Here is a 15,634-nt window from a genome sequence, read left to right as displayed (position 1 = left end):
GCATCACATTTCCGGCTGTTCTTTCTTCTTCGCATAAATCAGAAATCTATTACAATCTTCATCTCAACTCATTATCTGTAGCTGCTTTATCCTTCTACAGGGTCGCAGGCAAGCTGGAGCCTATCCCAGCTGACTACGGGCGAAAGGCGGGGTACACCCTGGACAAGTCGCCAGGTCATCACAGGGCTGGCACATAGACACAGACAACCATTCACACTCACATTCACACCTACGGTCAATTTAGAGTCACCAGTTAACCTAACCTGCATGTCTTTGGACTGTGGGGGAAACCGGAGCACCCGGAGGAAACCCACGCGGACACGGGGAAAACATGCAAACTCCGCACAGAAAGGCCGTCGCCGGCCACGGGGCTCGAACCCGGACCTTCTTGCTGTGAGGCGACAACGCTAACCACTACACCACCGTGCCGCCAATCTTGTATTAATATAAATTTATAAAGTGTGAGGCTCTATAGCGATTGAAGATCATTATCCCCTTTGGACACAAGGAAAAATGCTATGGAACTTCATGTGTACAAATGTACACATTATGTCCGAAGGACTTATAATGGCCAGTTTAATCCTGCATCTAATCCTGTGGATTTAAACACTATGGTGTTATTTTTGTGCCTCATTCCAGAGCGTGGAAAGAGTGGGACTTCGAGTCACTCATACTACTGAATACTGACAAAACACTTTGTCAAACAAAACCCAAAAAAATAAACTCCATTTGCTGATCACAGCAAGTGCCCTGATGTGCCCCGCCGTGCACGTTTAAATAAAAATAAAACATTATAGCAACAATTTATCCATTGTAAAAGTTATGATATTGCTAAAAATAGGCTTCAGTGGCCTCAGCCATTTGCTTTGAGTCAGAATTCGCTTGGTTTATAATTAATCATGTGAGTCCCCCCTCCCCCCCGTAGATTTCTTTCTGAACAACATTTTGTCCATGTTATTTTATGTTTACTGTTCTTACAGTGAAACACTGAGCTCGCATTCCGCTCTCATTCTGTGTGTAAAAGCAGTAAATTCTGGTGTTTCATGCGATAGCACCTAATAGAGAAGACGTGCATCTTATGTGCAAGTATAAATGCTTCACCCTGAGTGAGCGTCGACGCCGTACCTACGGCGTAAATTTGACGCAAAAATATAAATCGGCCTTTACACGTCAATGAGACATGAGGTAATTGGATATTCCAATGATGAATGATGCTCCTCCCCCAATGCTCTGTCTCGTGGACTCGTCCTCCAGCAGTAGTCAGGCAGTGTGCATTCATGTGTTTTAGAGGAGTGGCTTTGGAGGGAGGCCTGAAGGAAGGAGGTATGATTTTTTCGGTTGGATACTTTCAAAATCTTGCTTACTCTTACTGGTTTCTCCAAAATGACCTACCCTAGCTTTAAGGTAAAGTAAAGTAAGGCCATGGATATTCTAAGCAATTACAGTGCATTATGGGATTGAGCATATTGAATGTGCTATTGGACATAAATACGAAAAACTACACAGATACAATATATATTTACCAGCTGGGAGGTCCGTATCATGAAATACCGTGACCGAGGTCTTGAAAGTACTGAGCAAGGCCCTCTGGGCCGAGGTCAGTATTCAAGGCCGAGGTCACGGTATTTCACCATACGGACCGACCTTAAGCTAGTAAATAATATATTTATTTTTTCTTTACCAAATTCTAACAGAAAACGAGAGCGCCCGAAAGGGAAAACCGAGCCGAGGCGAGCCGGCACTTTGAATCCTCATTCACGGCTGTAATGCAAATGGCTTCCTCCTCGGTATACAAGTGCACTTCCATAGCAGGAAAAAAACTACATTTTGCCGCCTATGTAGTCCCCTATTTATACAAATAGGAGTCATTCAGGATTCAGCCATGTTTTTGCTCGGCGTTAACACGTTCGAGGTTTTTAGCTTTCTCCTGAAATGTTTTATTTTATTTTGTCTTCCTCAGGGTAGTAAAACTCGCTTTCGCTGTGAACACTGTCGTTATCGCTATCCATGCTGTAAAATTAATGCTATTCTCCTGAGAAATGCTGGCAAAAATTTATAAGATTTTTGATAATCTTATAAATAAATCTGGGCGGCACGGTGGTGTAGTGGTTAGCGCTGTCGCCTCACAGCAAGAAGGTCCTGGGTTCGAGCCCCGGGGCCGGCGAGGGCCTTTCTGTGTGGAGTTTGCATGTTCTCCCCGTGTCCGCGTGGGTTTCCTCCGGGTGCTCCGGTTTCCCCCACAGTCCAAAGACATGCAGGTTAGGTTAACCGGTGACTCTAAATTGACCGTAGGTGTGAATGTGAGTGTGAATGGTTGTCTGTGTCTATGTGTCAGCCCTGTGATGACCTGGCGACTTGTCCAGGGTGTACCCCGCCTTTCGCCCGTAGTCAGCTGGGATAGGCTCCAGCTTGCCTGCGACCCTGTAGAAGGATAAAGCGGCTAGAGATAATGAGATGAGATGAGATAAATAAATCTTATAAAAAATAAAAGATAAATGTTGACAAAAAAATGCTACTATGTTTGTTGTTGTTGTGAACGAGCGAGTCGCCAGAGGTCCATAACCGGGGTCTGTAACTGGGGTCCGTACCGTAGGATACGGACCCACTCGCCAGCCAATCAGAGCGCAGTATTTGGACCACGAAAAAAAAATATTTAGTGAATAGCACATGGAATTGCACAGATGGCCTCGAAAGAATGACATAAGATAAATTAGATTGTCTTCAAATAGCCCTTTCCCCAATTTATAATTACAAAACCACCTTCTTCGTTCGATAGCTGGCAAGGGCCATAAGGGCACCACTGATGACATTTTAACATTCCATCATTAGTGTGTCTAGGGTTAGTTAAACTTGGTGGAGCCCATCCCTCTCCAAGCCTGATCAATGGACAATTTAGAGTAGCCAGTTAACCTAACTGCATGTCTTTGGACTGTGGGGGGAACTGGAGCACCCGGAAGAAACCCACGCAGACAGCATGCAAACTCCACACAGAAAGGCCCCCGCCGGCCACTGGGCTCGAACCCAGGACCTTCTTGCTGTGAGGTGACAGTGCTAACCACTACACCACCATGCCACCTGATTGCAAAATAAAAGTGCTAATTATAAACTTGACAGTTTAAGTGATTAAACTATAAGCATGTAACCAGAAGAAGAACTACTTTATTCATCACATGCTTGTGAAATTTCTCTCTGCATTTAACCCATCTGAAGCAGTGAACACACACGTGAGCAATGCACACACACACATATCCAGAGCAGTGGGCAGCCATGCTAACAGCACCTGGGGAGCAGCTGGGAGTTAGGTGCCTTGCTTAAGGGCACCTCAGCCCCAAATCCCTTCCCACGCCATGTGGCGCATAGGGCGGCGCCGATCTCTGTTTCTGGCCTCTCGCCTATTACATAGCTAGGGTCTCTGGTAACCGCGAGAGTTTGACTCCCCACTTGCATCTGTATTGCCTTGCTAGACGGCAGTAGGTACTATTTGGGCGGTGTGGTGGTGTAGTGGTTAGCACGGTTGCCTCACAGCAAGAAGGTTCTGCGTTAGAGCCCAGCGGCCAGCGAGGGCTTTTCTGTGTGGAGTTTGCATGTTCTCACCGTGTCTGCGTGGGTTTCCTCCGGGTGCTCCGTTTTCCCCCCAGAGTCCAAAGACATGCAGTTCGGTTGACGTGGGGCAGCCTTGGGCTGAAGCGCCCTTGAGCAAGGTACTTAACCCCTGACTGCTCCCCAGGTGCTCTAGTGTGGCTGCCCACTGCTCTGGGTGTGTGTGTGTGTGTGTGTGTGTTCACTGCTTCAGATGGGTTAAATGCAGGGGATGAATTTCACTATGCTTGAAGTGTACATGTGACAAATAAAGGTTTCTTCTTTTATGATGGTCTTTGGTATGACCCGACTGTGAATAGAACTCACGATCGTGACACGCTAACCACTAGGCCAACTCGCAGTACCTCAGCCCAAAGCCGCCCCATATTAACTTAACCGCATGTTTTTGAACAGACACGAGGAGAACATACAAACTCCACACTAGAGGTCTGCGCGGGACAGAATTTTCATTCCCGCTCCCGCCCACGCCTGCCATATTTTGTCCCGCTCCCGCCTGCAAATCCCGCATGATGCAGACGTTCGCGTTATTTCTCACTTAAGTTCTTGTCATTGGCTTGGGGAATTAAACCTGCTGAGCTTAGCTGAGCTCTCCACTGACCGATCCTTCACCTAGCGCACGTAGCGAGGGTGTGCGTTGCCAGGCGGCATACGCAGCTGAAGCTTTACAGAGATACCCATTGTGAGCTTCACTAGAGGAGCTCTGCTCTTCTGTCATGATCGGAGATCTCAAACACAGAAGAGCGGAAAGGAATCGGAAACGTATGCGAGATTAGACCACATCCACAAATTTAGGCATCTTAAAATCTCATCTCATCTCATTATCTCTAGCCGTTTTATCCTTCTACAGGGTCGCAGGCGAGCTGGAGCCTATCCCATCTGACTACGGACGAAAGGCGGGGTACACCCTGGACAAGTCGCCAGGTCATCACAGGGCTGACACATAGACACAGACAACCATTCACACTCACATTCACACCTACGGTCAATTTAGAGTCACCAGTTAACCTAACCTGCATGTCTTTGGACTGTGGGGGAAACCGGAGCACCCGGAGGAAACCCACGCGGACAACATGCAAACTCCGCACAGAAAGGCCCTCGCCGGCCCCGGGGCTCAAACCCGGACCTTCTTGCTGTGAGGCGACAGTGCTAACCACTACACCACCATGCCGCCAAATAAAATCTCATCTCATTATCTCTAGCCGCTTTATCCTGTTCTACAGGGCCGCAGGCAAGCTGGAGCCTATCCCAGCTGACTACGGGCGAAAGGCGGGGTACACCCTGGACAAGTCGCCAGGTCATCACAGGGCTGACACATAGACACAGACAACCATTCACACTCACATTCACACCTACAGTCAATTTAGAGTCACCAGTTAACCTAACCTGCATGTCTTTGGACTGTGGGGGAAACCGGAGCACCCGGAGGAAACCCACGCGGACAACATGCAAACTCCGCACAGAAAGGCCCTCGCCGGCCCCGGGGCTCGAACCTGGACCTTCTTGCTGTGAGGCGACAGCGCTAACCACTACACCACCGTGCCGCCGCCAAATAAAATATCCAGCACAAATTATATATGATAGACATAAATTAATAATTTATAAATTTTATTTTAAACACATTTTTAGTTAGCGGGACCGCAGCTTATCACCTCTCCCGCCCGCTCCCGCATTGTGCACTCCCCCTCCCGCCTGCAATGAGCTTTCAAAATTTGTCCCGCGCCGCACTGCTTTGCATCGGGTCCCGCGGGACTCCACTCCACACAGAAAGGCCCCCGCCAGCCACTGGGCTCGAACCCAGAACCTTCTTGCTGTGAGGCGACTGTGCTAACCACTTACACCACCCAGTCTGAGCGATCCAGATTTTTTTTTTTTTGGCGGGGGGGGGTTATTCCTAAAACTTTTATTGGTGCTCGCTGTCATGGCGCATGAGTCAGACTCTTATTTTGGAGACTCGCTCCTGAAGCAGCGATTCGGAAGAAGGAAATAATGATTAGTGTCTCCAAGTAGACTGCAGCCAGGCTGAGGTCGAGCAGAAGGTAAAAGTTGTTCAGATAGTAGATAAGAAGTGGATGATGAAGTAAATGACACGCTGGTACTGTAGTTGTGTGGAGCAGCGGCTGTGATGAGGTGTGGAGTGGAGTGGAGTGGCCCGGCCCGGGTTTAGTTCGCTGCTCAACTCCGACAGCGATTTTAGCTCGAGCTGGATGATGATGATGATGATGTCATGTTCTCTAGAGAAAGAGACACTTTCACGGGCTTTAAGACACCACGAGCGAGTTACAAATACTTCACCAGTGATGTCTCAGTTTCCAGGAGAAGTCGATATAATAACCGGTGTTTTTGTTGGAACCTAGCTCGATATATAAAGTTAGCCGTGTTGCTAATTAGCTGTGTGTATTGTACTTGAAGTTTTTTTTTTTTTACCGCTTCCTTCGCCTCAGGGAGAATCCGTAAGGCTGTATCCTAAATACCTTTGTATTTGACCTGTAGTCCACTAGGTCCTGGTGTCGGTCTCCACCCAGGTTAGAGTGCTTGTTAGGCAGTGAAGGTGGATTTGGGATGGTTAAAGAGCTGACGTTGATAATGAAAGTGACTGTACAATAGCCGGAGACTGTACTGGTGATTAGTATCCGTGTTTAGCGTTTGCTAAGAAAACACTGACGCCATATTAAACCATGTTATGTCGAAAAGGTTTTATTATGAATTGTTCATTATGTATGTATGTATGTAATGAGGAAAACCAGAAACAAATGGTGAAAAATAGTTTCTGGTGAATTAATTGGAGTTTTAAACTCACTGATCTCCAGAATTCAGGGATGATGATGATGATGATGATGATCTCTGGGTTTGATGCATGATTACAGGCTCAAAATTTTGTCTACATTACCGAGTCAGAAAAAAACATTAGTTTTCCAGCATGAAATTAAAGGTTAGAGAGAAATGTGTGTATGTTAGGAAAGAGAGCACTTTTCAGACAAAAAACATAATGAAGGTTGCTGGGTTTTGCTGCAAAAATAAGATGCAAGTGTAAGGGATCAGGACATTTTTGGCCCTTTTCCACTACCCTTTTTCAGCTCACTTCAGCCCGACACGGCTCGCGTTTCGACGACCTCAGAGCAGCACGACTCAGCTCGCTTCAGCCCTGCTTAGCACCCTAAACTCGCACGGTTTTGGAGTGGGGCTGAAGCGAGCCAAACCGAGCTGAGTGAGGCTGGGGGCGTGAGCAGACACTCCCCTGTGCACTGATTGGTGAGGAGGAGTGTCCTCACATACCCACACACGCCCCGCGAGCACGCTGGGATCTGTAAACACCGTAAACCCGGAAGAATAATAATTACGAATTACGAGAATTTCTGAAGCCTTATGCGCCTCGCCTCATCTATACGCTCTTGCCAGTATCTGTTGGCGTTGTCGGTGACAACAAGCCACAGCACCAAGACCAGCAACACTAACGACTCCATGTTTATTGTTTACTATCCTGGGCGTGAGACTACCGCTTAAAAGGTCACTGATGTCACTGTTTGCGACATCACGTGATGTCCACCCACTTTCGCTAACTCCACCCAATGTGTCCACCCACTTCCAGCCAGCACGGTTCAGCGCGGTTGTAGTCGAAATGCAACTCCAACAGCCCCACTCAGCTCGACTCAGCCCAACTCAACCGTGTTGGTAGTGGAAAAGCGGCATTAGTCCAGTAGTCGGGGCGGCGCTTCTCGTCCCGTAGTTGGGACATATCGTCCAAAGCCTTTTTCAGACACACTATCAATTATTTTACAGTAAATCACAATTTATATACCTAATAACCTATATTTTTTTCGCGGTCCAGTTTCCATCAAATTGTGCGCTCTGATTGTCTCACGAGCAGTCCGGAATCCTACAGTCCGGGCCCCGGTTACAGACCTTTGGCGACTTGCTCGTTCACAACAACAACAAACATTGTAGCAATTTTTTGTCAACATTTATTTTCGCATTTCTCAGTATGATAGCATTAACTTTACAGCATGGATAGCGATAACGACAGTGTTCACAGCGAAAGCGAGTTTTACTACCCTGATGAATATGAAATAAAAGAAAACATTTCAGGAGAAAGCTGAAAACAAGCTTGTAACAGGTTTGTTCTAAATATGGTTTTCCCTTTTGGGTGCTGTCATTTTCTGCTAGAATTTGATAAAGAAAAAAATAAATATATTATTTACCAGTTTAAGGTTGGTCCGTATCGTGAAATACCGTGACCTCGGCCTTGAATACTGACCTCGGCTCAGAGGGCCTCGCTCAGTACTTTCAAGACCCCAGTCACGGTATTTCACGATACAGACCAACCTTAAACTGGTAAATAATATATATGTGTACCTCCCACTGTCAGAGAGCAGTAGGAGATGGATGCAAGTGCAGAATTAATGTTTATTAATAATTGTGAAAACACACAGGCAAACAATCCAAAATGGCAGGCAACCTCATAAACGTAAAACTAGCAAAAGGTCGGGCGAGGCACAAACAGGCTAAATCAGACAAAGACAGAAACTAAGAACCGGAAACAGGATCAGAAAACCAGAGAATCTACACGGGAGAATCCCTCTTCTTTTTTTTCTTTTTTTTTGAACAAACAAATACCTGAAATATAAAATAATTGTTCATGCATATGAAAAAGGCTTTGGATGAAACGTCTTCACTATGAAACAAAAAGGCATTGGACGAAATGACCTGTATCCAAGTGGAACAGTCAAAACCTTCAGAAAAACCGTGGCAGGTTCTGCAAACTTACTGCACGAATTGTACCTGAGGCGACAATTTTTTTTTAAGCTGAATGTGCTTTACAAAACTGGTGAAAGTAAATAATGTATTTGCTCTTTGCCAATCTACAGCATGTGTTTGTGAAGGTGTCGAAGGTACAAGCAGTTCACTAAACACGTTTCATTGATAAAACCTTATTGGTTAATGAGGCAGAGATTAATGATTAAAATGGTGGAGCAGTTTGACCATATCATATATAATATATTGGGAATGAGCATAATGTTTACTGCCTGCGTTTTACTGATATGGAAAGACGTGATCATGGATTTGCAATCAGCTCGGATTATAGAAACGTGTAATAATTGTCTGGTCTTCTAATATATTGCAGTATTGATTTGATTTGATTTAACAGTTTCTCACTGAAGGTGAAGTGAATATCGGTGAATAATAACCGAGATGAAGTCGAGGTTATTATTCCTTGATATTCACGGAGCCTGAGGTGGATAATTGTAGTATAAATACACAGGTGATTAATTTCAAACTTCAAAAACGCCATGCGAACGTAATAACGGTGCAGCACAGACTTGTCACTTATCTACGCCGAGTCGCATAAAATACTTGTGTTTTGAAATTGATAAAATAAATCACGATTCCACCTTGCCTTTTAATAGTTTTAGATCAAACTTCATAGCATCTTTAGTGCTTGTAGGAACAGCATTGTCTTTCGTAATTTCTAATTCTTCCTCACTTACGGTGACGAAGCGATCGGCTGCCGTTTTGCCGAGTCGCTCGAGGTCGTCATCTTCTTCTTGGGTCACCACCTCAGTCTGCTACACTCTCCTGCTCCATTACTCCGCACATGCCCTTCCTCTGTGGGTCAGAGCTTCCAGATCTTCCTTGGTGCAAGGTTCAGGCAGGAGGGGGCAGACAAGAAGGTGTCTCATGGTCTGCTCTTGCCCGCAATTGCATGCCATTTGTCCATCTGAACTGAGACCCCACTTTTCCATGAGGGTCTTGCATCTTCCTGTGCCTGTTCTAAGGCGGTTGAGACATGACCAAATTGGCCATGCTTCCCCGGCTCATGCTTCGCCACGGCTCTTCTGATGTGTGGGGGAGCGATACTGCACAGCAGGTATAGGTCGTCAACTCTAGTGGAGCGTAGACAGCTGGAGACGGCTCTACAAGCTGAGTTCAAGGCTGTATCCAGCTTTGTGGTGTGCGGTGATCTGCACCACATGGGGGCTGCATACTCTGCAGTAGGGAAGCACAGTCCAAGAGCTGTGGCTCGCACAGTACTGGCATCTGCGCCCCAGTCAGTGTTTGCAAGCTTCTTAAGGATGTTATTCCTGGCATCCACTTTCATTTTGGTGTTCAGGATGTGGTTCTTGTATGAGAGGGTCCTGTCTAGGGTGACGCCAAGGTAGACTGGCTTATTGGTGCTAGTCAGCCACTTGCCCTGCCAGCATACCCTCAGTTGGCGGTCTGCATCCCTATTTTTCAGGTGGAAGACGCTCACTTGTGTTTTGTCAGGGTTGGCTCGCAAGTGGTTTGCAGTGTAGTATGGGGTGAGGACTATGAGGGCATCACTGAGAGTGTTCTTTACTTCTTTGAAGGTCCTTCCCTGTGCACTAATGCTGAGGTCATCAGCAAACAGGAATCTCCTAGTGTCGGGATGTACTGGTTGGTCATTGGTGTAGATGTTGAAGAGCAAGGGAGCGAGGACACTGCCTTGAGGGAGGCCGTTTTTCTGCCTTCGCCATCTGCTACAGTCGCCATTGAGGTCTACAAAGAACCGTCTGTTTGATAGTAGGTTCTGGATCAGTTCAGTTAGCCTTACATCCTTCGTTATCTCAAAGAGCTTTTTGGTGAGGATCCTGTGGTTCACGGTGTCCTGTGCTGCGGAGAGGTCCACAAAGACAGCTCCAGTGATCAGGCCTTTCTCATAGCCGTCCTCGATGTACTGTGTGAGGTTCAGGAGTTGGCCGGTACAAGACTTTCCAGGTCTGAAGCCAGCCTGCTCAGGAATGAGGAGCTCATCTACAAATGGTGCAATGCGGTTGAGTAGTAGTCTTTCAAAGAGTTTGTATGTATGGCATAGCAGAGAGATTGGCCTGTAGTTCTTGGGTATGGATGGACCTTTGCCAGGTTTCAATAAGGCGATCACTCTAGATTTCCTCCAAATCTTGGGGATCCTGTTGGTGCTCAGGCTTCGGTTGAACATGTCAAACAGCCACTGAAGTACAAGAGGCCCAAAGTGTTTGATCTGCTCGCATAGAATGTCGTCAAGTCCAGCTGCCTTGTTGTTTTTCATGTCCTTGATGGCATTGCGTAGATCATCCATGCTGAAGGGCCTTGTGAAAAGTGAGGTTCCTTCAGAGTTCATAACATCATCTTTGGGGAGCTTGGCTCTTCGGGGATGATTGTTGGGGTTTCCTTGGCTGTTCACAAGAAGTTGGTGAGCAACTTGATTTGCAGTGACTTGTGGCACTGGTTGGGCTTTAGTGTAGTCATTTCCAAGGATCCGAATTGTTTTCCATGCCTTCCGGCTGCTATGGGTTAGATCGGTCGATTCAACGAACTCCCGCCATCGCCTCTGTCAACTTTCCATGACCATGCTTGTGAGTAAGTCTCCACACTCAAGTGTTTCTACACTGAATGGGTCAGACTCAAAGCGATTAACGTATTCGTCATACAGTGCCTTCGTTCAGGCCTGGGATGTACTTTGTCCGGCAGCCTCGGGGGATGTTTTGCCGTGAGGATTTCTTTATCATTTTGACAAAGGTGTCATAGTGTATAGGCAGGGCAGGTAGATCCTGGATGTCCAGGTCGTCGGCGAACTTTTCCCAGTTAGCCTTCTTCAGGTTAAACCGCCGTTGGAAGGGGACTGTTCGTGGTATGATGACTGCATTTATTCTGAGTGCAATTGGATGGTGTTGGGAGTGTGGGATTGGGTACAGCACTACCTTCTCACATTGACTAGCAGTGGTGTTGGAGGCGAACATCAGGTCAGGGTTGTATCCACGTCTCCACCTAGAGCTGTTAAAGGAGGCTGGAAGTTTTGGGTTATGTATGAGAGACATCTGGTTTACATCATCCCAGTTTTCAACGAGGTTGCCGTCTTCATTGATTTGCCGATGGCCCCAGGTGGTGCTATGGCTGTTAAAGTCTCCAGTTGCTATATTGAGGTGGCCATCGGTGACTTCCCTTGGGAGGTTGAATGTCTGTGCTGGTGGTTTATAGACCGAGCTTACACTGATTCCCATGAGATCAATGGACAGGACTTCAATGTTGTTCCTGTCAGACAGAGAGAACTTATCAATATTCAGCCCGTGACGTACAAGGATGGTGCTTCCATACTGGTCATGTGGTCTCTCCACTATAAGGGTCATACCATTGATGCATGGGCGAGATCTTGTGGGCCCACGGTGTGTCTCCTGGAGACACAGGTTATCACAATTGTTTATTACACACAGTTCGGCCAGGAGATCTTGCTTGGCTCCAGTAAGGCCTTCCGTGTTGAATGAGATGATGCTCAGTGCCGGTCCTGACAAGGACTCGTCTGGATGACGCTGAGCCTTGTCAACCGGTCGGCCGCTCGTCGCCATGATGGTCGAGGCGAAGTTGTAGCGGTTGTAGCTTTAACAGCAGCAGTGGTGTGGTAGAAGGATTCACAGGTAACGTAGTTGCCTGACAGGGACCGCGACGAGAACGTTCCTTCTGTGGTCCCCCGCTCGAGGTGATTATCGAGAAATAGTCCAGATTTTTCAACCAATCAGCACGCATGATTTCCAATAATCACCTCTGTATTTATACTAAATCCTCATATTACCAGTCCTGATTGACGTCCCTAAAGGTCACAATTGATTGATTGATTGCTTTATTCCGAACAGTAAAGAAGATATAAACACCAAAAAATGCAATAATCACAATATCGTCATAAACAAACAGAATAGCGTAGCCACAAGGCAGTAACATAATAATGTTGGGAAAGGATTAGGAAGAAGTAAATAAATCAAATCCTAACCCTCTATACCACCGCTAATCAAATGTCACTTTCTGCCATAATAAACTATATATACAAAAGAAAACAAAAAAGAAAACATAGCAACATACCAAGACATACCAACATGGTATAATATCGACCAAATCATGTATACAGACACTTATGCATATATACACACATACAATACATATGTACAGTTCATACATATACACATACCTATAACTATACATGATCCCTACATTTACATGCACAAATTATTCCTAGTTTTTCCCCCAAAAACAAAAAGCCCAACATTCTTACTAAGCTGTTTACATGGCTAATCAAAATGAATGTTCAACTAATATTCCTGTTTACATGCAGCCGTGCATACTCAGATTAATATGAAAGACCCCCATGTTGGTTTGTGCACAGCGCACAGAGCTGGCCGTAAACAGGCAAGGGGCCGTGTGTTACAAACTGCCGTAAAAACCCCAACTGAGACAATGCAGTGTCCAAAGAGTGCTCCTAAAACCCGATTGATATCGGCGTATCCCATATCAGAAAATGCTCAATTTGGAATAAGGTCAAATTCAGAATATCCAGCTGGAATCTGCTGTTTAAATGACCTGTATTGAATATAGTATATTAGTGTGCATGTGAACATCAAAGTCCTTCCCACGCCATGTGGCGCATAGGGCGGCGCTGATCTCCGTTTCCGTAGCCCTCGGCCTCTCGCTTATTACATAGCTAGCGTTACAGTGGGGGCGGGTCCTCTGGTAACCGCGAGACTTTGTCTTCTCCACTCACATCTGTATTGCAGCGTGCCTTACCAGACAGCAGTAGGTACCATTTTTATGACGGTCTTTGGTATGACCCGACCGTGAATAGAACTCGCGATCTCCCAATCGAGAGGCGGACACACTCACCACTAGGCCTCACAGTGTCCATGTAAACATACGGAGTGTTATTGTTTTTCCATTTTGATTGATTGAGTTTATTTGCAACAAAAAGATAGACAAACTAAAAATCTACAAGTGCATAATGCATAAAAACAACAAAAATACAAATGAAAATTAATGTCATTGATATTTTAAAATATAGCTGCAGGATAAAAACGCAATAAAGAGAAAACAGTCTCTTATTTCCATTGCAGTCCTATATATTGTTATAGTCACTAGATGTGATTTGTTGACGACAGAATTAAAAATATTTAAAATCACAATCATCAAAATATTATAATAATTGAGTAAACTGAGTATAATGAATATATAAAAGTTGCAAAAATTATAAGATGACATAACTCTATTATTTAAAAATTAAAAATAAATTTAAGGTTTGTCAAACAGTAGAAAAAATATGAACAAACAGGAAAGTAGAGGTCTGCGCGGGTTGGATTTTTCAGTCCCACCCGCGCCCGCATTGTGCAGTCCCACTCCCGCCCGCGTCCGCAAAGAATTATGATTTTTCAGTCCCGCTCCCGCCCACGCCCACCAAAAATTATGATTTTCAGTCCCGCTCCCGCCCGCGCCTGCCATATTTTGTCCCGCTCCCGCCCGCAAATCCCGCATGATGCAAACGTTCGCGTTATTTCTCAGGAAAGTTCTTGTCTTGACACAGCGTGATGGTGCCCCGCCCCCTACTTTGAGTGGATTTGAGCATAAATATCTACAGCTCACGTTCACGTTTGTTATTGTTTACCTTGTTTCTGAATTCAGCATGTAGTGTCTCTAATAATAATAATTAGTGCTGTCAAGCGATTGAAATATTTAATCACGAATCACACATTTTTGTCACATGAGAAACCATTGTAATTCTCTGATCAGCATAAAAAAGTGAATGGGCTTGCTTTGTACCATGAGTGAAGTGATTTACTGCTTGAGTTAGTCTACAACTCTAATCAGAGTGACCGGTTACACAGTGACGGTAGGCTTGACTCAGTGCTATCCCAGAAATCCTTCCTGTAATAAGCAAATTTGGCCGCCTCTGATTGGACAGCCAAATTTGCATATTACAGGAAGGATTTCTGGGATAGCATTGAGTCAAGCCTACCGTCACTGTGTAACCTGTTTAAAACACGTTTTTAGTTAGCGGGACTGCAGCTTATCACCGCTCCCGCCCGCGCCTGCATATGTGCGCTCCCGCCCGCGCCTGCATATGTGCACTTCCGGTCCCGCCCGCGCCCGCAATGAGCTTTCAAAATTTGTCCCGCGCCGCACTGCTTTGCGGCGGGTCCCGCGAGTCCCGCGGGACTCCCGTGGGAGTGCAGGGCTCTACAGGAAAGTCAGAAATAAAACATATTAAGAACATAAGCATATAAACTGAATATAATTACTACTAAAAAGTAAAAAAAAAAAAAGTGCATAAAAAACATAAGCAAGTTAGCATAAGATTGCGCAACACAGATTAGAATATAATATCACGTGTAGCATTGTTAAGTATAAATTAAATACAATGGACTAAAAGAGATCACATATAAACATATTTTACTCTGTTGGTTCATTTTTGTGGCTACTGCCTCATCGAAGCGAGTGTAACAGTAGCGCACTGCGCATACGCATTACAATCACCAGAACATCAAATCGCGATCTCGCGATACGTCATCACGTTTTCAAAGGTACACAAGAACGAGTGGTGAAGCCACCATGTCTTCGTGTTGTAAGAATGAGTGTAACGATAGCGAAACTTCGTAACCAATCCGCACTTATCCTGATTAAGTTCGATTGCCCATTCTACTTCTTGATAAACTTCGGAACCAATCGGAACCAGAAACGAAATAAGAGAAACCTCGTTATAACTTCGTAGAATCGGCAGATTAAAAGATAAACGAAATTCACCTCATAGTTCGCCAAGGCTACTGATTCGATATCAAGTCGGTGGTGTTTATTTTAAGAAAATTTACCTTTTGATTATTGCAGCTTTTGTTTGGTCCTTCTGAAAGGTCAACTGAAAGGTTTTGTACAGGGTTGTGGGTTTTTTTTTTTGGCAGATATATTAAGAAGCCGATATCAAACAACTTCTGCTATTCGCTTTCATTTTTAAATTTTATTTTAGCGTCTTTACACTACACTTGTGAAACAAAATGTGCTCGTTAGTACTAAATAATGCTTCGAAGACGATTCATGAACAAGTTCTTGCTTTCTTACTATTTTGAAAATAGGTCTAGCTCACAGCACTGTATTTTAAATAAAGTCGGTAAACAAAATACTACAAGCCCTGATGCTTGGTGATGCTTGCGAGAGATGAGGCGAGTGTCATTGATAACATGTATTTATTGCATGGACATGGGATCAGAAAACAGTTTTATTTATAAGCAGTAGCCAC

The 15,634-nt window shown here is 45.2% G+C and overlaps 1 protein-coding gene across 3 annotated transcripts in view; it reads left to right on the top strand.

The window, feature by feature from the left end:
- The window catches only part of stk38a (serine/threonine kinase 38a), a 98,732-nt gene that overhangs the window by 24,482 nt on the left and 58,616 nt on the right, over nucleotides 1-15,634 (top strand). The window contains exon 1 of one of the 3 annotated variants that reach the window (XM_060932046.1): nucleotides 5,553-5,636. The exons of the other annotated variants lie outside the window; for them this stretch is intronic. The gene's annotated coding sequence lies outside the window, so the exon portion shown is untranslated. Of the gene's footprint in view, nucleotides 1-5,552; nucleotides 5,637-15,634 lie in introns of those variants that run through there. 3 annotated transcript variants of the gene reach the window in all.

The sequence above is a fragment of the Neoarius graeffei genome, chromosome 10 (genome assembly GCF_027579695.1).
Source record: "Neoarius graeffei isolate fNeoGra1 chromosome 10, fNeoGra1.pri, whole genome shotgun sequence".
NCBI lineage: Eukaryota > Metazoa > Chordata > Actinopteri > Siluriformes > Ariidae > Neoarius > Neoarius graeffei.
The sequence above is the reverse complement of the archived record's forward strand: the minus strand, read 5'-3'. Positions and strand labels throughout refer to the sequence as shown.